Here is a 24926-nt window from a genome sequence, read left to right as displayed (position 1 = left end):
AGGCCAAGGGGGTGGTGCATTAACAAATGCTTAACTTTTTGTCACCACAAAATTGTGACATCTTCTTGTTATTTCTGGAGTTGTTCAGTACAGAAAAACTAGAAGAACTAATAGGTCCTATCTTATCAAAATAATTTCTGATCATTGACATAATTTCCACAGACAAATTACTTGTTCATCATGGAAAGATGTATCATGGATCTATCATGGATAGATCTTTCATCTTCTTGTCCTGTTAGTAAATGTAGTAGTGGTTTTCCTAATATTTGCCTACAAAACCTTTGACCCTGAATGTAGAACAAAGCCCTGTACGCTACATTGGTTGAAAATGCTGTGAAGAAAGAGGAATCGCCATTTGCAAGTAGTCACCCCACATTAACCCTCCTTCTATCTCTCTCTCACCTCAGCCATGACAGCCACCAGCCCTATCCATGGAGAAGGAGAGAGCAGACATGCCCTTCCAGACCTATTGATTACAGCTGATTGATGTAAGATCTTTTCTGAGACATAACACTGTTTTGGTCATCCACAAATATACCTGGAAGCTGTGAATTGTCTAAATTTTCTGCACTGTAAATGAATACATTCATAATTATCATTGTACATGATGTATTATCTTCACATTTTCTTTTTTTTTCCTATGCTATGACTTTTGAAAAAAAAAAATCTAACAAAAATCTGACAAAAGTTGCATTACTAAAATGAAAGAGTTTAATTTCCCAAGATCTTACACTGAACGCCTACCACATAGACTCAAAGTATGAGGTGTGAAATCCTTTCTTCTAGAAATGATTTATTTTTCTAATGCTATGAATGCAAATAGGATCTAAAATACTTGTTGGGATAAGCTCTGATGAAACATCTCTGTACAGAAGCAGAAAAGGGAACTGGAGGTAAGTGATATTTTGGAATCAAACAGAATATTCTTTTGTATGACTTTTCAGTTATTCTTAATATTTTTACAGCCTTCTAGAAAGAGTGAATGGTTTTCAGAAAGCATAAGGTAAGTGTAAAACCCCTTTGAAATGTGCCAGCGTTGCTTACACAAGCTGTTGATTCTGATGGAGATGGCAACTGATGAGAAATTTAACACAAGGTTTAAAAGTATTTCTGAAATATAAAAAGTGGTCTGTTCTTTTGAAAAGGTCTTTACCTTCCAGGAGTATAAGTACTCCAAAAATACAAAGATTCTTTACACATTTTTCAGTAAGTATAAAAATGTCTTAATACTGAAAATAAGTTCAGTTCAAAACAAAATGAAACAAACAAACAAAATCTTGTTTTGAAACTTTTTCAGAATCTCAAACTAACAGACTCACTTTTCATTTGTTTTCTTTTAAAGAATAAACTGAACATAGAAAAAAATGCATGTCGGGAGAAGCTGAAACAGAATGTTTTCATTCTTTCATTAATATTTCCCATTTGAGTAATTATCTAAACTTGTGGTAGCTTATTTACTCTCTCCATATGGGTTATCACAGTCTTATGTGCAAAGGAAGGGTAACAATTGCACTTGGGATTTCTGAACATGAAATACAGAATTTCTGAGTTGAAAATATGTTTCCAACTTTATATCAGTAAAGTTCAGGAAGGACAGTGATAAACATGTACTTGAAGAACAATAAGATCATTACCAGGTCTGGTGGTTTTACTGTGCTGGCCAGCTGAACTCCAGCACAACCACTCTCTCACTCCCACTTTCAAAGGAAAGGGGGTAGAAAATATTGAACCCTTGAGCCTTGAAGGCTTTCCCTTTCAAGGCTCAAGGGTTGAGATAAGGACAGGGAGATCACTCAACAATTACTGTCACAGGCAAAATAAACTCAGCGCAGGGAGATTAATATAATTTATTACCTACTAGAACAGTGAGAAACTAAACGCAAACTAAAAACACCTTCCCCCCATCCCTCCCACCGAGCAGTGCAGTGGCATGGGGAATGAGGTCTGTGGTCAGTCCCTGATGCTTTGTTTCTGCTACACCTTCACAGTCACTCTCTGCCCCTGCTCCCCATGGAGTCCCTCCCACGGGATGCCATCCTTCCTAAACTGATCCTGTGTGGGCTTCCCACAAGCAGCATCTCTTCAAGAACTGCTCCCACATGGGTATGTACCACGGTGTCCATCTATCCCCCAGGAGCAAACTGCTCCAGAACGGGTCCCCCACGGGAGGGCGGCAGCTTCCCCCAGAAACCCTGCTCCTGTGAGGGCTCTCCATGGGCCGCAGTCTCCTCCAGGCCACATCCACCTGCTCCACCGGGGGCTCCTCCACAGGCTGCAGCGTGGAGATCTGCTCCTTGTGGGTCCCATGGGCTGCAGGGAGACAGGCTGCAGGGGAACTTCTGCTCCAGCACCTGGAGCACCTCCTGCCCTCCTTCTGCACTGACCTTTGTGTCTGTGGGGATGTTTCTCACTCTCCTAACTGCTGTTGCACAGCAGTTATTCTTTTTCTTAAATATGCTCTCACAGAGACTCAAACAACATGACTCACTGGCTTGGCTCTGGCCAGCAGCAGGGCACTTTTGGAGCCAGCTGGAACTGGCTCTGATCTGACACAGGGCAGCTGCTGGGCTCTGCTCACAGAGGCAGAGTACCTGCAGCCCCCTGTTACCAAAACCTTGCCCCGTAAACCCTGTGATAATTAAATTACTGTGATAATTAAATTAAATGTTCTAGTGTTCTACTTAGTTTAATAGAACATTCCATTAAAAGTTAATATTAAGTTTAGAATTTATATATTTCTTATAACATAAATCTTAACATGTGGTACTCATCTTTAAAGTTAAAAGGGCCAGAGACTCAGATGATAAAAACTGGCATGACTTCAATTTGAATTGCTCCATCCACTGCTATGTGAAAAGTTTCTCTATATTTTGCATGTATATCAATGGAATTTTAGACAGCCTAACAATCTTTTCCAGCATCACAGTTTCCTTCTTTCTTACTTAAAGAATTCAGTCAGAGCTTCTCTTTGATGCTGTTCCCAGTAAAACAATCTCCTAGCATATAATACAAAATCCACTATATTAATGCAAAACTGCTCATTAATTTAAAGAGACTTTGAATCATGATGTGCATTGGAACATGCTGAGGTAAAACACAAGAACTTACAAAAATTAATATATGTTTTCCTTTTTCCTACAGCTTTATTTATTTATTTGTTTGTTAAAAAAATTATCGGGGCAATCCCAAACATGAGCACGGACTGGGAGAAGAAGTCATTGAGAGCAGCCTTGCAGAGAGGGACTTGAGTGTTCTGGTAGATGAAATGATTGACATGAGCTGGTAGTGTGCACTTGAAGCCCAGAAGGCCAACTGCATCCTGGGCTGCATCAAGAGAGGAGGGGCCAGCATGTCAATGAAGGTGATTGTCCCCCTCTGCTCTGCCCTTGTGAGGCCCCACTTGGAGTAGTGTGTCCAGGTATGGGGTCCCCAGCACAAGAAAGATGTTGATCTGTTAGAGCAGGTCCAGAGGAGGGCCACAAAGGTGATCAAGGGGCACCTCTCCTATGAAGAAAGGCTGAGAGAGCTGGAGCTGTTCATCTCCAGGGTGATCCTTATTGCAGCTTTTCAATACTTAAAGGTGGCTTATAAAAAAGATGGAGTGTAACCTTTTTGCTCAATCGGATATTGACAGGACAAGGGGGAATAGATCTAAACTAAAAGAGGGGAGATTTAGATTAGAGGTTAGGAGGAAATTCTTCACTCAGAGGATGATGAGGCACTGGAATAGGTTGCCCAGAGAAGTTATGGATGTTCCATCCCTGGAGGTGTTCAAGGCCAGGTTAGATGAGGCCCTGAGCAAACTGGGTGAGCAAAGTCACCCACTGAGCAAAGTGGGTGACATCCTTGCCTATAGCAGGGGGGCTGGAACTAGATTTTCTTTGAAGTCCCTTCCAACCCAAGTCGTTCTGTGATCCTATAATATCTAAATAGCCCGCAACCCCAGATAAAGGCAATCAAAGTTTATGGTGTGAACAGAAATGAACACAATCCCTTCAAAGTCCAGTTTAGTGCACTAAAAGCAAGAAAAACCTTCCTCTATTATCTGTTTTGAAGAAATCTCATTAAGATCTGAATGATATTTACCTTTGCTTTTGTTTTATGTGTTAGGAAGAACAATTCTGATTGAACAACAATGTTAATAGAAATCATATGCAAACTAAAAGGAACTTTTAAAGAGCAAGCTCAAAATCTAAGAGTTTGGGGCAAATTGCGAGCAATTAGGAACTGAAGCTCAGTGCATGGATATAGTTCTGGATCAACCTCATTAAAAACAATTAATAGAGTGTGAAATCTGTCATCATGTTCTGCTACGTATTGTCATCACTTGTCCTGAAGTTGCCAAATAACCTACTGAGAGATCTTTAAAACAACTTAAAAGACTAATGTTATATTATTGGTAAACTTTTAACCTGTATTACAAGTGACAGATTTTTGTTTGTTTGTTTTTCAGGAGATGAGAAGATGGGAAGAACAATCTCTGATATGAAGTATTGGAAACCAGTTACAATGTTTTTCTGAGGGAGCCCAATAAAACAAATTTTAATATAACTAACTGGAGAAAACATGCTAGCTTGAACCTAGTTTAGGAGTAAATAACAAAGAAATATGTACATAAAATAGATAATAAGATAGTTACACAAACCAATATTAAGATCTAGAGAAGAATGGTTTTCAGTAGAGTTCAAGAGATCTCTCATGTACAAGCAAATGCATTCTGTCTGTCTCTAATTTAGGCAAAGGAAAAAAGAAGTTAAAGAAAAGATAAAAATTACTGACAGCTTGTAACTAAGTAATATAGATAGAAATAACGAACCTTAGAACAAGAAAAACATCACTGTTAGTTCATTTTGAGAGTGACTTGTTTACCTCAACATTTCATTATCTCCAAGTATTATTTTCTATAAAAAATAATTGTGTGCATCTCTTAACATCCATGCATTTACAGATAGCACATTCATTTAGTACTAGAACAGGTTATTTTTCTCACCCTATATCCTCGCTGTATATCCTTATCATATATACTGCATATTTATTTGTATTATAAATAAACCTTGACTATAAGCCAACATACAAACTAATGCTGGTTTTCAAAATAATTAGTTATTCCATGTTGTGAGGACATAGATACCATTGTTTTAGGATTGTACTTTAAAAACTATATTTACTTCCTTAGGAAAAATCACAGTACAAACTTTGGCCACAGCTTAGATTTTTTAAAAATTAATTTTCTGTCTGTGAGACATTAATTCCCCACCTCTATATTCTGGCTCCAAAACAAGTTTAATGAACCAAAAAGAAAGAAAGAAAGAAAGAAAAAAAAAAAAAAAAAAAAAAAAAAAAAAAAAAAAAAAAAAAAAATAAATTAGTAATTAAATAAATATCCAGCTCTTAAAGACCAGGACAAATCATGGAGGAGATCATGAAGGGCATGTCTGGGAAAATGGTATCCAAATTATACTTAAAAAGGAATTTTTCCATCCTGTTCTGGATGATCTTGCCTCCTTATTTACACTGTTTTAATAACCTGACGTAACGTATCTGAAGAAAACATTTACCTTACAACACTATTTGTATTCTTAAGAGTAAGAGTAATTGTTATTACTCTTGAGATAACAAGTAAGAGTAATTGTTATTACTCTTGCTATTTATTATTCTGCATTGAACTCAGTATTTCAACCAACATCTTGGGCTATGTCTTTTATCAGCATAATTAATAAAGACAGTTCTGTCCAAAGTTAGTAGATAAGCAATATTAATCAATCACACTCTTTGCCAAGAATATATTTCATGTATTCCATTCAATTTCAGAGAAATTTTATCTATTTCAATTCACCATACTTTTCACTTTATTTATTTTATTTTCAAAAATCTCAGTTAGAGAGTTAGCAATTCTACGTGCTTTGCGATTTCTTTCAAAGAAGCTGAAGATACATGATCTCAGATGACTGACTTTTTAACGCTACTACCATTCTATTTTTACTTCTAACATCTGATTATAACTTCAAAATAGGCATATTTAACTTTTTTGAAGTTCATGGATATTCCATATTTTCACTTTCCATTTAATGTCTCCAATTTTGATGGGATTGTTTTTCTGTCTGTGGAAAAGTATAGCTTATTCTTATATTCTTATACTTATGAATATCTTAAGTATATTCTTATACTTATGAGGCTAATTAAAAGATGACCATTCCAGGGGAAATATATTTTTTCCGGTGAGTGAACACCTATATTGTATTAATTTGATATATTAAAGTTATTACATCTACAGTATCATTTGAAGTTAGCTATGCCTGCAATAAGTGAAAACTTTGGAATTGGAAATGAAAACACATGATTAATGATATACACCACCTTTTTTAATGATATAAGGAGCATTCTTATTTTGATCTGTTTTTTCTCCTTGAAACTAGATTTTCGTGGCACTTGTACCCAGGCCATTCTATGATTCTTTAACTCTGTCATGTACAATACTGAGTGGGAATGATGTTGCAATTTGTCAGAATTCCTACATACAATGAACATAAATATTCCTTTGGTCCATCCTCTGGCTAATTTTTTCATCATTATTTCAGTAGCTACTCACTTCAAAAATTCTTCTGGTAGTTTATCTACCTAAAGTGTTTTCAAAAAAAAAAACAAAAAAACAAAAAAAAAAACACATCAGCTCTTCCCTTGAAATGCATTGTTCTGTCATTCTGTCATTTGACAACGTGCAGAATGCATGTTAGGTGCAGAATATTTTTGATTGATGGTGAGCTCTCCATCCTAGTTGATATCACTCAATTCAAAATATATATTTTTTGTATTATGAGAGTTGGTAATAGAAAAACTTTCTTTGTAGGAAGCATGGCTGGAAAGCCCAAATTTAACAGTATTTCAGTTTTTATGAATCTTAAATTCCACATGGTGTTCAGCCTTCCATTGCTCTGAATTACTACTATTCTTTTCAGTCATTTGTACGTTACATTCTGGTGTCCTCCCTGTTTCATTATTCACTGATTTCCTGTCTGTGTGTGGTGGGTTAACCTTGGCTAGTTGCCAGATGCCCTCCAAGCCACTCCCTCCCTCTCATCATAGGGACAGGAAGAGAAAATCTGATGAAAAAGCTCATATAAGGACAGGGAGATGGCTCATCAAATACGATCATGGGCAAAACAGACTCAACTTGGAGAAAAATAATTTAATTCAATTATATAGTAATTTAAAAGAAAAAATATTATAGAATACTATACAATTATTTTAGAATTATGTAATTATAAAATAAAAAACAAAACTAAACAAATGTGTATTTTGATCAGTTAATAAAACTTTGTCTCTGCCACTTTCTTTCTCACACTTTTCCTCTGCTCCCACGTCTCTTTCTCATAGTATGGAGCTCTTTAAGAATATGTATAAACTATAATGTTTTCAGTGTGCAATACCTCCAATTCAAATCAATAATAACTATAAATAAGTAATAAGTACCTAGTCAATTATATGTAATATATATATATATATGATACTACATATGCAGTGATTTTTTAATGTAATTGAAATCACAGCTGGAAGACAGACAACCTAAATTTTGTATCTATCTACAGGTGATGAAACTGTGGTGCATATTTACCCAAATTCTGTGTTATTTCACTTAATGCAATCTGCACTTGAGGGATATTTTTTTTTTCTCTTTGACATATGAAATATTAATATATCTGTCTTAATGGGGATAGAGATTGAAAGAAATGCTAACATATGTAAAAATGAAGAAGGCTAGAAAAATCTAAGCATTAAATCCTTTTAAAATAGTTTTGTTGGAAGTATCTCACTTTTTCTTCAGCCCAATTAAGTAAGATGAATCATTTATCATCATTGATTGTATCAACAATGCTTTCAAAATGATGGAATGCCAGGACTAAAAAAGCTTGTGCAATATGTCATCATCTCACTATTCTGATTGAACATTAAATAGCATAGGAGAAATTAAGGTTTCTATTTTCAAGGTCTATATGCTTATATGAAGAGAATTAAGGTTTCTATTTTCTTCTGCAAGGTCACAGAACTATTTTTTATGGATAGAATGTGAGTTGCAAAATAATTTACATAATTTGGAGGATTAAAAGCAAAATGATAGGTGAAAATGCTAATACCAGTATAATATTGAAGTATATTTAATATTTACTATTAAAAATATTTAATAATATCTAATATTAGCACATTGAGCACAATAGAAAACACTGTGAATTCTGACATGTATTATATACTGCCCAGTTCACATCAATGCATACTGCCCATCTATGAGTACACACTCTCTACTCTGTATCTTTTCAAATACAGGAGAGTTATTTTAAAAATTACACTACTATTTGCCTGCATTTTTATATACTTGAACAAGTCGCATATAAGACAAAATATTTTAAGACTGTAAGAAAATTTTGAGTTGGTTGTGATCACTATCTAGACCCCTCTCTTTTCCAGTGGTGTAAAGAGTCAATATTTGTGACTGTTACAGTAGGTAACCCATTTTTTTCCAGTATCAGTGGAGTTTGTGGTCTCATGTGAGAGAATATATTTTTTTGTCTTGAAGTAATGTTGAAGAATGTGTTTTCCACTCTTGCAGGTATCATTAAAGGGAGCACTGTGTTTATGGTACCTTTTTGTTGTGATTGGACCATTTCTATTGACACTGGTGAGAAAGCTCATAATAATCTCTTACATATTTCGATGATCATGTAGGCACAGCATTTCTGAAGAGATCACACACTTTTTCTAATACACCAATTTGCTATGAAGGTGTAAAAATCCCATCAAATTTTGGAAAGCAAGTGTAATGCCAGTGAAATTATGTAATTTGCATTAAAAATAAAATCATATTTCAGAAAACTCAAAAATAAACTTTTTATTGGAGATATTATTTCTGTTGTTAATAGAAAAGGTTTTGCTTTGTTTTTACTTTTTAAGTACGATTGTTCAGAGGATTATTTTGCCATAAAATAGACTGAGAATTTCTTCGATACATTTTTCGTATTGTATTTTCTTGGATCACAGCTGCACACTGTTTTATACCTCTGTGGGAAGCTTCATGTAGTGTCAGTGTTTGAAAGGTTAATGGCATTTACTGAATTACTAACCTATTCTTCAAACCACTGATTAGCATTGAAATTGATTCCCAACTCTTCATGGTTGAAACAGCATTAATCTAGTCTCTTCTATTAAAAATGTTACAGGTTTCTCATGTTGCCAGGTGATAACACATCATTAGTTTGACTGCTTCCATTGTTCTGTCCTTCATTAGAACACCTATAAATGTGAGCAGTAAGTAAATCCTCAGAATCTTCATTCAAAAAGAAAATTTATAGTAAGTTGTCATTAAGTGCATTTGGAATGTGAAGGGCAAGTATTTTTTGTAACTGTTAGCTACGCAGAAGTATGGATACCAACATTAAGTACTGGTCACAGAGAGAAATTATTATTGTTCTAAAAATTGTAAATGCAGAAACTGAGATAGATAGGTAGGTAGGTACATAGGTAGGTAGGTAGGTAGGTAGATAGATAGATAGATAGATAGAAAGAAAGATAAAATATTTCTCAGTGAGACCAAACTGAGTCACATTCTTTCATTGAATGAATATAAACCCTGATTCACTTGGAAAAAAAAATGATTGAATTTCTATAAATATATTAAAGCAAAAAAAGAAAAAATACACAGAAATCAAATGAAGTAAAAGTAGAATTAAAAACAAATTGAAGCTATATGTTAAAAAAAAATAAAAAATAATCCTGAAATTAAAGATGAGAAAACTCTTATATTTACCCTGAGCTCTGCAATTTTCAGACAAAAGAAAACATCATCTGTTGAGACAGGAAAGATGAACAATGAACCACAAAGAAGGAGAAAAAACAGTATATGGTAGAAATATACTGCTTTAGCAACACATTTTAATCACTTGTTATATTATTTGAATTCCTGTTATATCCATAGATACATTTGGATATATAAAATAAAAAATATAAGGCAGTATTTTAACATTTTACATTCATAATTTCTGGTAGCAGGTATCTGAAATAATCCTGAGAAATGTTGCTTATTGTTATTTGCATGGAAAGAAGAGAAACGTACAGACAGATAAAATTTCTTAGCAGATGGTGGCTTAGATGTTAGAGAAAGTAATGACCTGTTTCTGAGTAGCTGAGAAAGAGGTGGTATCTCAGGGGGTTTGCTAAGAGAATGAAAATTAAGCAGATGGTTTCCATTCTCACCCACAGCTAAGGTATTACAGTAGTATTATTTCATCACAATTCTATAGCTGAAAGAGTATTATTCATTCTTTCTTCTTTTTTTCTTTTTTTTATGACTTTGCAAAGAGCAGAATAAAATAAATTCTACCTTGCTGATGGCCATAGAACTTTCTGTTTTTAATACCTAATACTAAAATTATCAGATATTATTGCTTTCAGATTTGCATATTTTCAGTAAGGATTAAAAATGTATGCAGATTTCTTGGATAAACTAGTAGAAGAATAAAAAAAAATAAAAATAAATATAATAATAATAATAAAAAAGATTGGACCACATCAGAACTTTCCATAAATATTTTCTGTGATGATGCTTTTGGTAAAATCATTTCCCATTTCCTAGACTAACTCTATTGTTGATATTTTAGCAAACATGAACTACTTAATGCAAGCACTTTTATTGAGATATAGCTCAAAAGATTAGAACAAGCATAGGAAAACTGTCTTTTACAGTCATTGATGTAAAATGATCATCTACTTTTGTAGTTGAATTCTAGACAATCATATTTGCAAAGTTCAGGATAGCTTTGGTGTATACTAAGAAATGAAAACCTACAGCAATAGTTCTCAATTCATACTCATCCTGAATTCCCTTTAAGAAACTTTAACTTGTATGAGTCATTAGGTTCTTCAATGCTGCTAATCTAGCAAATCCTTAACATATTCTAGAGTTCTAACAACAGCAACCTAAATATTAAAATAGTCACTTTTGAAGTAATAAGAGATTCAAATTGCTCCAGCAGGAGAAAGATCAATTATTATGTTGCAGAACCTTAAAATAGGTATTCTTGCTTTTATTTCAGATATTGGTGGTGGTCAGGGAAATTTGACTGACAGCTTTATTGCTGGCTCAAGACTAGAGGAAAGAATTAAAAATAAAGAAGGACTTCTTTTAACCTCTGCAAGCAGATTTCATAATATGGTTATTATGGCAGCTCTGAGCAATAAATGCACTTAATGATTTCTTTAAGCTCCATGAACTAAATCTAAGAAAGGGAATAATGAATCAATGTAGTAGTGATGCAACATCCTATTTTCAAATATCTTGTCCTTGGAACTTTATTGAAAATGCATCTTATCTGTGTAAATGAACTATGACATGTCTAGAGTTAAGACAGTTCTGAACAGAATTCAAAAGAGCCCCCATTTTGAACAAGATGCCATAGGATACAGAATATACTATGAAGATTCTAGAGCTAGACAAAAAGAAACGGGACATATTTTCAACTCTGAACTCTGTTGTGTAATGTGCCTTTTTTATAAGCACAGAGTGCTTTTGTGCATCTGGAAACTTAAGTAACTTGTGCCCATTCTTAAATGGACAGTTTAGATTTAAGTTGTATTTCTTCCTTTGTTCCTATTTTACAATTCTCCCTTTGTCTACAACCCTGTAGAGGTTAAGGTGCTCATAGTAATGTAAGAAACCTAAGCCCAATTTCTTCCACCTCATGGGATTTGAAATTTAAAGACAGAGCTACACCGTATAAGGGGGGAAACAAAACCAAATAAAACAAAACTAGAGTAAGAAATGACTTAAACTGGGAAGAAGACAATGCAAAACTAAGTGAAGCTCTATTGCACTGTAGTTATGGCATTCAGTGCATAAAGTGTCCCTGACCTTATTTTCTTATACAATTATTGTTATGTAGTTTATGTTGAATATCTATCTAAGTGCATATATATTTGTTGCAAGAGAAGTGATGCAGGACTTACACTGTTCTAGAGGTCTTCTAGGACTTACAGAAATGAGTGTGCTCTCTCCCATAGTTGGTACAAGTCGGCCACTTGTACCAAGAAGAATATGAAACTGTTCCTTCCATAAATAGCTACATCCTAAATCTGGAACCTAGTGCCTGCACAATTCTTCAGAAGTGAAAAATACCAGGAGCTGGAGGCCAAAATCCATGATTCATCCTCTTACAAGAATAAGCACTAGGTGGAAGAGCCTTTTTCCTTCAGGAATACACACTTGTATTTGTGTAATACTCCTTGTCCCAGAGTATTGTAATTTTTGGTAGTTCCCACAAGAAGGATGACTCTTGTGAGATAAGGACCTAGAGAGATATGATGGGTTAACCTTGTCTGGCCACTAGGTGCTCATCAAACCATTCTCTCACTCCTTCTCCTCAGCATGAAGAGGTTACTTCAGAAACCAAACAATAATGAATGCCCCCATCCCTCCTTTCCCTTAGCTTTTATTGCTAAGCACGATATCATATAGTGTGGAATATCCCTGTGACCAGTTTGGGTCAACTATCTCAGCTACATCCCCTTCCAGTCTCTTGCTCACTCCCAGTCTTGTGGACCCTGAGGAGGAGAGAATTACAACCTTGACACTGTATGAACACTGCAATAGCCAAAACATTTGTGCATTATCAATGTTGTTCTAGCTATAAATGTAAAGCACAGCACTATATGGACTACTAAAAGTAAAGTTAACCCAATCCTAGCCAAACCTGCTATAAGGGGGTTACATTAGCCTCATCTCAATCCTTTAGAAGGTGAAGGAACAGCTAGTCCTGAACAGCATGAGGTACAAGAATCTCTTCATGCCTGACCAACCTAGTAAGCTTATATAATAAAGTGATGGATGAGGGGAGAACAGTGGATATTGTCTACCCGGACTTCAGTAAGTTCTTTCATTCTCTCTTCCATAAGATACTCACAACTTTTAGATGTATGGGCTGGGTTGGCAGACAGTGAGGTGGATCAAAAACTGGCTGAGTGGCAAGGTCCTGATGGTGGTGATCAGTGGCACGAATAACGAATGTCCCATCCCCCATTCCTCCTTTCCCTTATCTTTTATTGGAGGACAGAAACTAGGAATGAGTGATATGACCCCAGGGGTCAATACTGGATCCACTTCCGTTTACCATCTTCATTTATGATTTGAGTGGTGGAGCCAAGGGTACCCTCAGCATGATTGCTGATGACACAAAACTGGAGGGAGTCACTGATGTACCAGATGGTTGTACTGCCATCCAAAGAGATCTTTCCCCTCTATTTAGCACTGTTGAGGCTACATTGGGTGTACTGTGTCCAGTCTGGGGCTCCCCAGTACAAAAGACATGGACACACTGGATTTCTGTAGAGCCATGATGATGATGAAGGGACTGGAAAAAAAAATGGATTAGGCACATCTACAAGGAAAGGCTGAGAGAACTGGGACTGCTGACTCTGAGAAAAGAGAAGGCTTGGGGGGAAACCATCACAGAACAAGAGGCAACGGGCACAAACTGGAGCACAGGAGATTCTGTCTGAACATCGGGAAATGGTTTTTTGTTTTGAGGGTGACTGAGCACTGGCAAAAGTTGCCCAGAGAGGCTGTGACATCTCCTTCCTAGTAGATCTTCAAAAGCCATCTGAGCATGGTCATGACCAACATTCTCTAGGTAACCCTGCTTGAGCAGGACTAGAGTTGGGCTAGATGACATCCAGAGGTCCCATCCAACCTCAGCCATTCTGTTATTTTATGATGGAGGGTGCTTAAATTTAGCACAGTTTGGCAAATATGGTCCTCTTGGCTGGGTTAAGTTTTAATGGCCTTCTGTCAGGAGAGAAAATTGAAGAAAGCTTTTCACATTTGTATACTATACAAAAGGGAGAGAAGCATCCCCACAAATTTGAACAATTTCTGACAGTTAGGTACAGGGCCAGTCAATAGCAGTCTGGAAAGACTTCCAAGTTCAGCCCATAAAGAACATCTTAAGCTGTTAAGAACACCCTAATACCCATAAAAATAGATTTGAAATTATGGTCTGTAGTCCTAGCTATAGATTAAACTACTTGTGGGTAAGTGCTGAAGTAGAATTTTCAGCACCTAGGAAGGTACTGAAAGAGAGTCACAAAGAGGCAAGAGTGATGCACTTTTCTAAATTAAATATCCCACATAGACAGTCACTCCTTAGTCCTTGGCATAAATAAAAAAGAAAGGAAAGAAAGAACCTAGTGTTACATGCCCAATACTGAATGTTCAGTGGTAAGAGGAACATTTTGAATTCCATCATACAAATATCTTTAACAACAACAACAAACCTAAATTGTTTAACCACTTTATTGATCAATAAAACAGTATTTCTGTAATGTAAGAGATGTAACTCCACTTTTATTTTTTTTTTCTCAGTAAAATAAATAACCTTACTGTGTACTGGGCAGGGTCAGAGATTGTCAAAGAGTGCAGCTGCTGAGAGAGAAATAAAATAGATTTTCTACCTAAGGACTGTTTCATTATGCCAGACAACACTTTGTATTGATTCTTCTCAATTTATTTCTAATTTTCTTGTCCCTGATTGAGCTGAGCTCTAAATCTTATGATGGCTTACATGCTGTTAGGATGCAGCAATGTTGTGCGAAGTGCAAGGTGGCAATGTTCTTATTTTAAGTTCTAATTTAGTCTGATTTACAACAAATTAGGCTTTCTAAACTAGTATTTTAGTACTTAGAGACCATTGGTTTCATGTTTTCTATAATATGGGTAGAAATTTCTGTACTGAGAAGTCGCTGAAGTTTTTTGTTAGCTTCACAAGGGCCTTGGTAATGGCCTAATCATTTTTTAAGAGTAATTTAATGCTTTTCATTTTTTATGACAATTAAAAAGAAAACAAAAAACAAACAAACAAACAAAAAAACAACATAATGTCAGATTTCAGTAGCTTATAGGAAATAGAAAATGACTATGTAACTTTTTATTAGCCTTTTCTTAATATAAAATAAACTATGAATTACAGTAAATTTCATTTATAAAATTACTTTTGGCCACTATTTTTATAGAGCAGAAGTCCATTTCCTTACAAGTGATGATTAATCAAGAAGTGGAAAAACAGGTTCCTAGTCAGGGGAGACACACTGACAAAAGATCCAATTGCATGATAATTCTATGTTTTAAGAAAGTGTCCAGAAAGGAAAAATAGAATATATTAATAAGTGTAAAGGAGCTGTATTCCCATCAGTGCCATCAATATTACACAATACACTTTCTTGGCAAAATATATCCCTCTTGCTCATGCAATGGATCCAGCTACTTAAATGAAAGAAAATAAATTACAAGCATTTCTTAATGAGCTATGAATTTTCAAAAGAAAAAAAAAAAAGTTAAAAAAAAAAGGGAAATTATGTGTAAAATGTATAATCTCCAATCTAGTAAATTTCATTTATTTTTTTGTAGATGATACAGATGATCACTTTGAGATTCAAAGACTGCTAGCTAGTATTTTATGAAACTAGTTGGCATCTTTAAAAATTGCTCTCAAAATGAGAGAAATAAAACCTTCTCAGGGAGGGAGGAGGAGATAGCAGAAACCATGCTCACTTATCTATGTTAACAATTTTTAACCAGTTTTGCAGTGATGTATTTACACCTCTTTATGTACCTGAATAAAGGCTTTTTGTTTTGGGAGATGTATTATAATGAGAAGTACATTTAGATCTTAAAACAGGTTTTAACTAGTTCTTAAATGTAGAGATTCATATTTTATCTAATTGATGCTCCAAAAATTATTTGCTAATCATGTTCTCAATGTCTTCAATCACACAAAGATAATTCTGGAAGAACATAGTCTCGTAGTAGATTGTCTAAAGAGAACATCTTCTCTGTCTCTCTGTTGTCATATTTTCATTATGGATGACTTGGTAAATAGCTTTTGCAAATGAAATAAGTGAAATTGTAAAAATGTGTATATATATATTGTTTTGCTTTGTGCCTTTCTGTCATCCTTACACTGGTTAGAAATGTAATTTTATTTTATTTATTTATTTATTTATTTTTACAGTCATGACTTACAAACCAGCAAAACTCTGAAGCATGGATTTGGCATAGATTTGGCCTTTGAGCCAAAGCTACCCTTTGAGTATCCCACTTAACTGAGTTTGGAAGAAAATCCATTCTAGTATCTGTCTCTTTATATGAAATTGGCTAATGGTTAATTTATCCACTTAGATGCCCACATTTTACTCTAATGAAAGTTCGGATAGAGTGGCAATCCACTTTTGCATATCCATCCCATGGTATGTGGTTGGCCACAAATAAGAAGAAAGCTGTCTGCAGAGCCTGGAAGCTAGCTTGAGTTCAGGCTGCCTATCAACACCAGTTGTCTTTGAAGAACTGTGGTCAAAGTTTCTCTGAGAAACCCTGTCTCTCACAAGCTGACAATAAGCATGCATATGTTTCTATGATGAGATGTAATAGGCATCAAAACTGCCATTGTCCCTTTTTGCCTTAAATTCTGCAAAAGGGAAAGGGAAGGGGAAGGGGAAATAAAAGAGGAAGGGGAAGGGTGTAGTGGGTTTACGTGGCAAGGCTTTGGTAGCAGGGGGCCATAGGGGTGGTTTCTGTGAGAAAGATCTAGAAGCTGCCCCATGTTTGGGAAGGGCCCCATTGTTTTCCAAATCTGAGCCAATAAGCGATGTTGTTTTGCGCCTCTGTGAGAGCATATTTAAGACAGAGAAAAAACTGCTGCGACACACAGCAGCCGGGAGAGTCAAGGGAGTGAGAAACAGCCTTGCAGGTGCCAAGGTCAGTGTAGAAGGAGGGGGAGAGGTGCTCCAGGCGCCGGAGCAGAAGTCCCCTGCGGCCTGTGGTGAGGACCATGGTGAAGCAGGATGTCCCCCTGCAGCCCATGGAGTACCACGGTGGAGCAGGGTTCCACGCTGCAGCCCGTGGAGGAGACCACGGTGGAGCAGGTGGCCCTGCACTGATGGAGGCTGCCGCCTGTGGAAGACCCCTGCCGGAGCAGATTCCGGGCCGGACCTGTAGCCCGTGGAGAGGAGCCCACGCAGGAGCAGGTGATCTGGCAGGAGCTGCTGCCCGTAGGGGAGCCAGGTTGGAGCAGTTTTCTCCTGAGGGATGGACCCCGTGGTACGGACCCATATCTGGAGCAGTTCTGCAAGAGCTGCCTGTGGGAAGCCCACGCAGGATCAGTTCGTCAAGGACTGCATCCCGTGGGTGGGACCCCACAGCACAGAGGACGAGAGTGACCGAGAAGGAGCGGCAGAGAAGAAGTGCTGTAGACTGACCATAACCCCCATTCCCCCGTTCCCCTGCGCCGCTCGGGGGGAGGAGGTGGAAGAGGGTGGATGGGGGGGGAGGTGCTTTTGGTTTCTTTCCTTTGTTTCTCATTTCTCTAGCTTGTTAGTAATGAGCAATAAATCTTACTATCTGTCTTCTTATGCTGAGTCTGGTTTGCCCGTTACACTAATTATTGCGTGATTTTCTCGTCCTTATCTCAATCCTTGAGCCCCTTTCACATATTTTCTCCCCATTCCTCTTTGAGGAGGGGGAGTGAGAGAGCGGCTGTGGTGGAGCTTGGCTGCCCACTCGAGCGGAACCACGACAAAGGGGAAGGGGAAAGGGAAGGGAAAAAGTTTCTGGTGGAGCAGAAAATATAAAGTAAATAAAGAAAAAGAAACTCAATAATTGTAGAATATGTCAGCATTTCAAAGTTATGAGTGAGTAGTGCCTAGGATCAGAAGAGATTATCCTACAATTTTATTTTGTTTTTGCTTAATGGAGGCACTGCATTTCATCTCTTCTACAGAACTAGTGAGATTTGTCGAAACTCCAACCACAGCTTTTTGGAGATATTCTGCACCTTTTAGACGCAAGTAGCTGAAGCTTTGGCTTGGATGTTGACTGTCAAATTCAGCAATTTCATAAAACAAAAGAACTATATGATATTTAAAAAAATAGCTATTTTAGAAATAGTTTGTTAGACTATACATTGCAAGGTATCACACAAGGAAAAGCAATTTGATATTGTCAGACAAAGAGAAAAGGTAAAGATATAAACATTCCTCTCTATTTATTTTCTACTCTCATCTATAAGTCATTTCTCCTCCTGTACATCTCTTGTTTACGTTTTTCATCAATGCTTTGACTAGTATATCACTTTCATTTTATACCTTTTTTTCACTAAGAAAAAGGATGCCCATCTTTCCTCTCTTATTTTGAAAATGAAACCATGTTCTGGCATGTGGAGATGAAGGGGGCTGGTGATAGTAAAATATTTTGAAGATATCACAAACTGTTGAGAAAGTTGTGTGATTAGCCTGGTACTGATCTCTTCTTGTGAAATTCATGGCTTATAACAACTATACAGAGCTGTGAACCCGTGACTGGACATATGTTCTATAAATCAGTCTATTAACTGTGAGATATGGTATTGTACCACCTGTTTTCCTGTTACTCTACAGATGTTAATGTCTTTAGGTTACCTTAGGGAGGATGAGGTCAAATGGATTCTAGTTCAGTCCTTGGATTTTGTGAAAGAATGAAAACACATATATTGATATCCACATTCTAATGATGTTAATGGGAAATTTGCTATAAATGTTAGTGGAGCAGGTTTTGACCCCAGTACAATTCACTCTGTTATACACCACAAGGTACAGTCCTATCATGATTATTTCACCTTTCTACTTGTGCAATTATTTTTATTTCATTTTTCGTTTCTGCCCAGATTCATTAAGTGAAATGTTGAATCTTGTAAATATAAATTTTCCTTTTCTTTTCCTTCCTAATGTCATCTTATTATGCAAACTTATTTAATACACAAATATATAATGTGTTTTCCTGCCAAAAACAACCATGTGTTTTTAACCTGTGTTTAGAATACATGTATAACACATCTAAGTTTTCAAAAACCCTCAAGCCAGCCTCCATTAGTGTATAAATAGCAATGAAATCAGTCATAGAATAAGACCAAAATAATTCTAGAGCAGACTAGAAGTAATTAGACTCTTTTCCTAAGTAAACAGGAAACTTGATTTATATAAATGATATTTCTTCTTTTTGAATATCCATTTTTTTTTCTTTTTTTTTTTTTTTTCCTTTTTTTAAAAAAAGAATCTGAGAAAAAACAGATATACGGTGATCTTAACTTAAGTTAAGATCTTAAACACCAAAGAGAAATGCCACTTTCATTTTGCATCCAGTACCTAGAATGTGCTGTCTCCTAATATTTTCAGGGTTAGAAATTGAAAGAATTTGTCAAAATCTTCTGTACTAATATGAAGTGAAAAGTGATTTTCACTTTTTCATAAATAAAGTGAAAGTGATTTCTGGTCTACTTTTGTATATATAAATAAGAAATTAGATTTCTGAAACTATTCAGTTTCTTAATCTAGGAGAAAAGCAAACACAAAAGTAAAGTTTAAAATTTAAACAAAAATTTACTCTGGAACAACTGCAACAATTTACTAAAGAATGCAATGGTTTCTTTGTTACTTCTTCAAGTCTTAAGAGAAATTAATCATTTGAAAGAGCATGCTCATTTTCTGCAGAAAATGTAGCCTTTATTCTTTTTTTTTTTTTTCTTCAAGAGAAACTCCCACATATATTTTGCAATAGAGTGAAAAGAATGAAAATAAAAGAATTCAAAGATGTAACATTTAAAAATTCACTGAACTGTGAATTCACTGATCAGTGTCCATCTAAACTTCACTGAAAAATTAAAAATTGTTAAATTATTTTTAAAAATAAATTATCTAAAAAAAAAAAAAAAGAAAGAAAAAAAGAGAGAAGTTGCTAAATTCTATTTGTACCTGTAACCTGTATTTAATCATGCCATTTTTGTCCAGTGCATAAAAAGATGTATAATGCCTTCTACAGCCCTCAAAGTGTATACATAAGCTGCTGTGTAAACACAAGAGAATTTAAAGAGGAGTAGAGACCCAAGCAAAAAGTGAGTTTCTTGCATGATTTTCTATCTGTGTGAGGCACAGATAAGGCAATATTCTTGAAAAGCAATACTCTTACTAGGCAGAATTCAGCTAGTTTTACCTAATTTCAACTCAATTTCCTGACCATCATTTCTACATTTGATTTATACACACAAGCTGTCTTTTAAGGCATAATAAGAGAACACTTCGACCAATATAAATCTGCACAGCTTTAGTGGTATCCACAAAAGAATATGAGTAATATGAAGAAAATTAATATTTAATATATTATTTAGTACTGATAATAATGTGATATTTTCTTCATGTAAAAAACATCCATAAAACTAGAATTTTTGAAGGATTTCCTTTGAAATCCAAGCAACTTTTCTTGTTTAAGTTTTTCTAACAGTACCAAAAAGAAAAATACATCTAGTATGTTCTTTCTTCCTTCCTTCTCCTTTTTTTCTTCCTTCCTTCCTTCCTTCCTTCCTTCCTTCCTTCCTTCCTTCCTTCCTTCCTTCCTTCCTTCCTTCCTTCCTTCCTTCCTTCCTTCCTTCCTTCCTTCCTTCCTTCCTTCCTTCCTTCCTTCCTTTCTTTCTCTTTCTTTCTTTCTTTCTTTCTTTCTTTCTTTCTTTCTTTCTTTCTTTCTTTCTTTCTTTCTTTCTTTCTTTCTTTCTTTCTTTCTTTCTTTCTTTCTTTCTTTCTTTCTTTCTTTCTTTCTTTCCTTCTTTCCTTCTTTCCTTCTTTCCTTCTTTCCTTCTTTCCTTCTTTCCTTCTTTCCTTCTTTCCTTCTTTCCTTCTTTCTTTCCTTCTTTCCTTCTTTCTTTCCTTCTTTCTTTCCTTCTTTCTTTCCTTCTTTCCTTCTTTCCTTCTTTCCTTCTTTCTTTCCTTCTTTCTTTCCCCAGAAACAAAATATTTTATTAAATTGAAATATTTCTTGGGAATTCTGTTGTACACCATTATTAAAGTGCACTTTTTTTTTTTTTTTTTACTGTAGAAATGTTTCCATGCCTTGCATCAGTTACATGCTCAGTAATCAGTTGATCAGTGTAGATCAAACTACAAATGACATTAACTCTTTTAAAGAATTCACAATGACTGTAGCTGAGTTAAACATGTAGGAGGCATTGGGAACTGCATAACTTTCTGTAGTTAATAAGGAAAAACTCGAACTCCAGTGCCAAACTTTATGTGTCTGTGTTTCATTTTAGGGGTACTTATATAAAACTATTTAATTTATTTTACTGTCTTTTGAGTAAAATAATAATAATGATAACAATAACAATAATAATAATGATAATAATAAAGATGTGAATTTAAGGACTATTTATTTCAAACAAATTTGAAATGCTTAACTATTCACCTATTCCATGGTGATAAATTGTCTTTAAAATCTACAGATACATTCAATGTTACCTCACTATTTTTTGTTTGTTTGTTTGTTTCTGCTGTAAGTGAAAATATAGCCTTTTTAAATATCTTTATATGGAAGCTGTACCTAAATCATAGCATCGTGAGAAAATGAGCACAGAGATTTGTAAATAACCCACAATGGTTTTGTGAAATGCATAGTAGACTTTAGATTTTTCTTATAAACCCCCCAAATTATTACTGTCTTTAGTCTTCAGCTTATATATACATTAAAAGATAACCACCAACAAAGTTAAATGTATATGTATGTATGTATGTATTGGAAATCTGTGTTGAGAGAGCTGTATATCACTCAATTACTGAAAGCTTTCCTTCATGTACAGACACTGCAAAGAAAAAGAGAAAAATCATTTAATTTCATCCTCAGGGAATGTTATCTATTTAAAACTGCCTAATGTGGAAAAAGTCCTGAGTAAGCACAGCAAAATATAGTGGTTTTAATCTCCAAGACACCTTTAAAGCTATATAAAAAGATTATTGCTTTTATGAGCTCTTTTTAATACTGTATCAATATTGATCTTGTCATGCAATTATAGAAGATTCCCCAACCCTTTTTTTTCCTGGAAGTGGGATAGAATTCTTTCAGAATTACTTATAGGTGTTTTTTTGTTTGTTTGTTTGTTTGTTTGTTTTGGTTGGTTGGTTGGTTAGTTTTTAGTAAGCAAGAATGAAACAGGTTCAGATTTTTCTTTCAGTTTAGCACTTCTCATGTCCTCCAACTATAGTCACTAAGAAAATCTAATTTATTTTCTGTGAGTATAAAGTAAGGGCCAGAGTCAATAAAATTCCCTTCCAACATCTTAGCCACAAACACCGGATAAAAACAGGCAAAAGAATTTGAATGATTATATTTACATTTAATTAACATTTGGCAGCTTAGCAAACTCTCTGGTGGTTAGTACATGGATAATACCAGATCTCTATTTCCAGGATAGGAAACTTCTTCATTTGACAGTGGTTTTCTGTCTTTAAAAGAAAGTCCAAGACTATGACATACAGCTAAAATAAATACAGTTAAATATGCATCTTGTTTCTGATAATCTGCAGAAAAATACTAAAAGTGGTTATTTTTGTTTTGTGAATATATATAAATATATATTTCTAAGTCTTTCTTTTCCTTCCTATTATTCTTTTCCTTCCTATTTTTTCTAGGTCTTTGCTGAGAAGCTTGGAAATATCACACTGTCAAAGAGAAAAATGGGAAGAAACACCTTCAAAACTCAACTCCTTCAGGAGAATATATTTCAGTGCCTCAGGGCCATACACAGCATTTTGTGGGGTGGACTAAAACTGACAACTCATAACTCTAGCTTCAGAAAGTCTTCTATGTATATAACAAACTCATACACACATAGCACAGCAAGAATTTAATAAAAATAACCATTATGATCTGATGTCAAACTGAAATGATGGAAAATTCGCTAGATAAGTACTAAATAATATTATAAGTTCTATACAATTACTTGAGATGCTTGACGAACCTGATCTCCTTCTGTGACAAAGTGATGCACTTGGTGGATAAGGGAAAGGCTGTGGATGTTGTCTAGCAAGACTTCAGTAAGGCTTTTGACACCATTTCCCACAGCATTCTCTTCGAGAAACTGGCTGCTCTTGGCTTGGACTGGCACATGCTTCATTGGGTTAGAAACTGGCTGGGTAGCTGGGCCCAAAGTGGTGAATGGAGTTAAATCCAATTGGAGGCCGGTCAGTAGTGGAGTGCCCCAGGGTTTAGTACTAGGGCCATTTCTCTTTAATATCTTTATCGATGATCTGGATGAGGGGATCGAGTGCACCCTCAGTAAGTTTGCAGATGACACCAAGTTAGGTGCATGTGTCGATCTGCTCGAGGGTAGGAAGGCTCTGCAGGAGAATCTGGATAGGCTGGACTGATGGGCTGAGGCATGAAGTATGAAGTTCAACAAGGCCAAGTGCCGGGTCCTGCACCTGGGGCACAACAACCCCAAGCAGCGCTACAGGCTGGGAGATGAGTGGTTGGAAAGCTGCCAGGCAGAGAAGGACCTGGGAGTGATGGTTGATAGTCGGCTGAATATGAGCCAGCGGTGTGCTCAGGTGGCCAAGAAGGCCAACAGCATCCTGGCTTGTATAAGAAGCAGTATGGCCAGGAGGTCTAGGGAAGTGATTGTCCCCCCTTACTCTGCTCTGGTGAGGCTATACCTTGTGTATTGTGTTCAGTTTTGGGTTGCTTGCTACAAGAAGGACATGGAAGTGCTTGAGTGAGTCCAGAGAAGGGCAACAAAGCTGGTGAGGGTCTGGAGAACAAGTCATATGAGGAGTGGCAGAGGGAGCTGGGATTGTTCAGCCTCAAGAACAGAAGACTCAGGCACAACCTTATTGCTCTCTGTAAGTGCCTTAAAGGAGGCTGTAGCAAGGTGGTGTTTGGTCTATTCTTGTCCTGTCCTGGAGACAGGACAAGGGGGAATGGGCTAAAGTTGTGCCAGGGGAGGTTTAGGTTGGATATTAGGAGGAACTTCTCTACCAAAAGGGTCGAATGGGCTGCCCAGAGAATTGGTTGTGTCACCATCCCTGGAGGTCTTTAAAAGACATTTAGATATAGAGCTTAGTTATATGATTTAGTGAAGGACTGGTTAGTGTTAGGTCAGTGGTTGGACTAGATGATCTTGGAGGTCTCTTCCAACCTAGATGATTCTGTGATTCTTTTGAAATAAGTAAAGCATTATTTTATATTGTCATGTTCTCAAGTAATATTTTTTTTTGTACAAAATAAATTCATTTTGTTTACTCTTCCCCAGAAAAGTCAATTTTATTTTTTATTTTTTTCTAATTTTTACTAAATGCTCATGCTCATGGGAATTTGGACAAGTTTCGTTTGAAAATAAATCTATGCATATTTCTTTACAGTACACTTTACCCTCTTCTGTTAATGGAGCAAATAAAAAATATACAATAATTGTGATCATTAATATTACAGACTTCTCAGCTAAATTTTTATTACTTTAATAGGAAAAGAAACAAAAAAGATTTTTCTCTTTGCAAACAGTAATTTCCATATGCTTTCAAGGAGAAGCAAATCTCACGTAGTTTACTTAGAATATATTTATCACATTCTTTGCTTGCCTTTGGAACGCTATCAATTCCAATAATAAATGATGAAATGCTCCATCATTCTACTATATTTTCAAGTATGTACTGTATATTTACATATTAAGGTGATTTTCAACATAATTTATCAAGTCAGTGAACTGGTCCTATAATAGTAAATATATTCTGTAGGGCTAATTTCAAGACAATGTAGTCATTTCATTCTTCATCATAAATTATTAGACTTTTAAACTCACTGAATCTGTTTTAAAAAGCTGAATGAATTTTAATGAATTCCGTTATTAAATACAAAAACTTATTAAAGACTTAGACTGCTAAGTAAGAGCATTCAAAACATGAAATGATTAAAGTAAGATTATTTGTGCAAAAATACATACAGATCATTTGTGCATACAGATTTAAAGATAAACTCTGATTATAGTCAATTAGATTGACTATTTTTTTTTTTCTTAGCTCTATGTTTAATAACATTTAAGACAGTG

At 35.6% G+C, this 24926-nt stretch overlaps 1 long non-coding RNA gene across 1 annotated transcript; it reads left to right on the top strand.

Moving 5' to 3' along the window:
• The first annotated feature begins 16551 nt into the window (after positions 1-16551).
• Positions 16552-17442, top strand: LOC140001429 (uncharacterized). Its single transcript, XR_011806647.1, has 2 exons — positions 16552-16789; positions 16890-17442. It is a non-coding gene; the product is annotated as an uncharacterized lncRNA (long non-coding RNA).
• The last annotated feature ends 7484 nt before the right edge of the window (positions 17443-24926 follow it).

Source organism: Anas platyrhynchos, chromosome 1, assembly GCF_047663525.1.
Source record: "Anas platyrhynchos isolate ZD024472 breed Pekin duck chromosome 1, IASCAAS_PekinDuck_T2T, whole genome shotgun sequence".
Taxonomy (NCBI): domain Eukaryota; kingdom Metazoa; phylum Chordata; class Aves; order Anseriformes; family Anatidae; genus Anas; species Anas platyrhynchos.
Note: the sequence above shows the minus strand (reverse complement) of the source record. Positions and strands in the feature narration are given on the sequence as shown.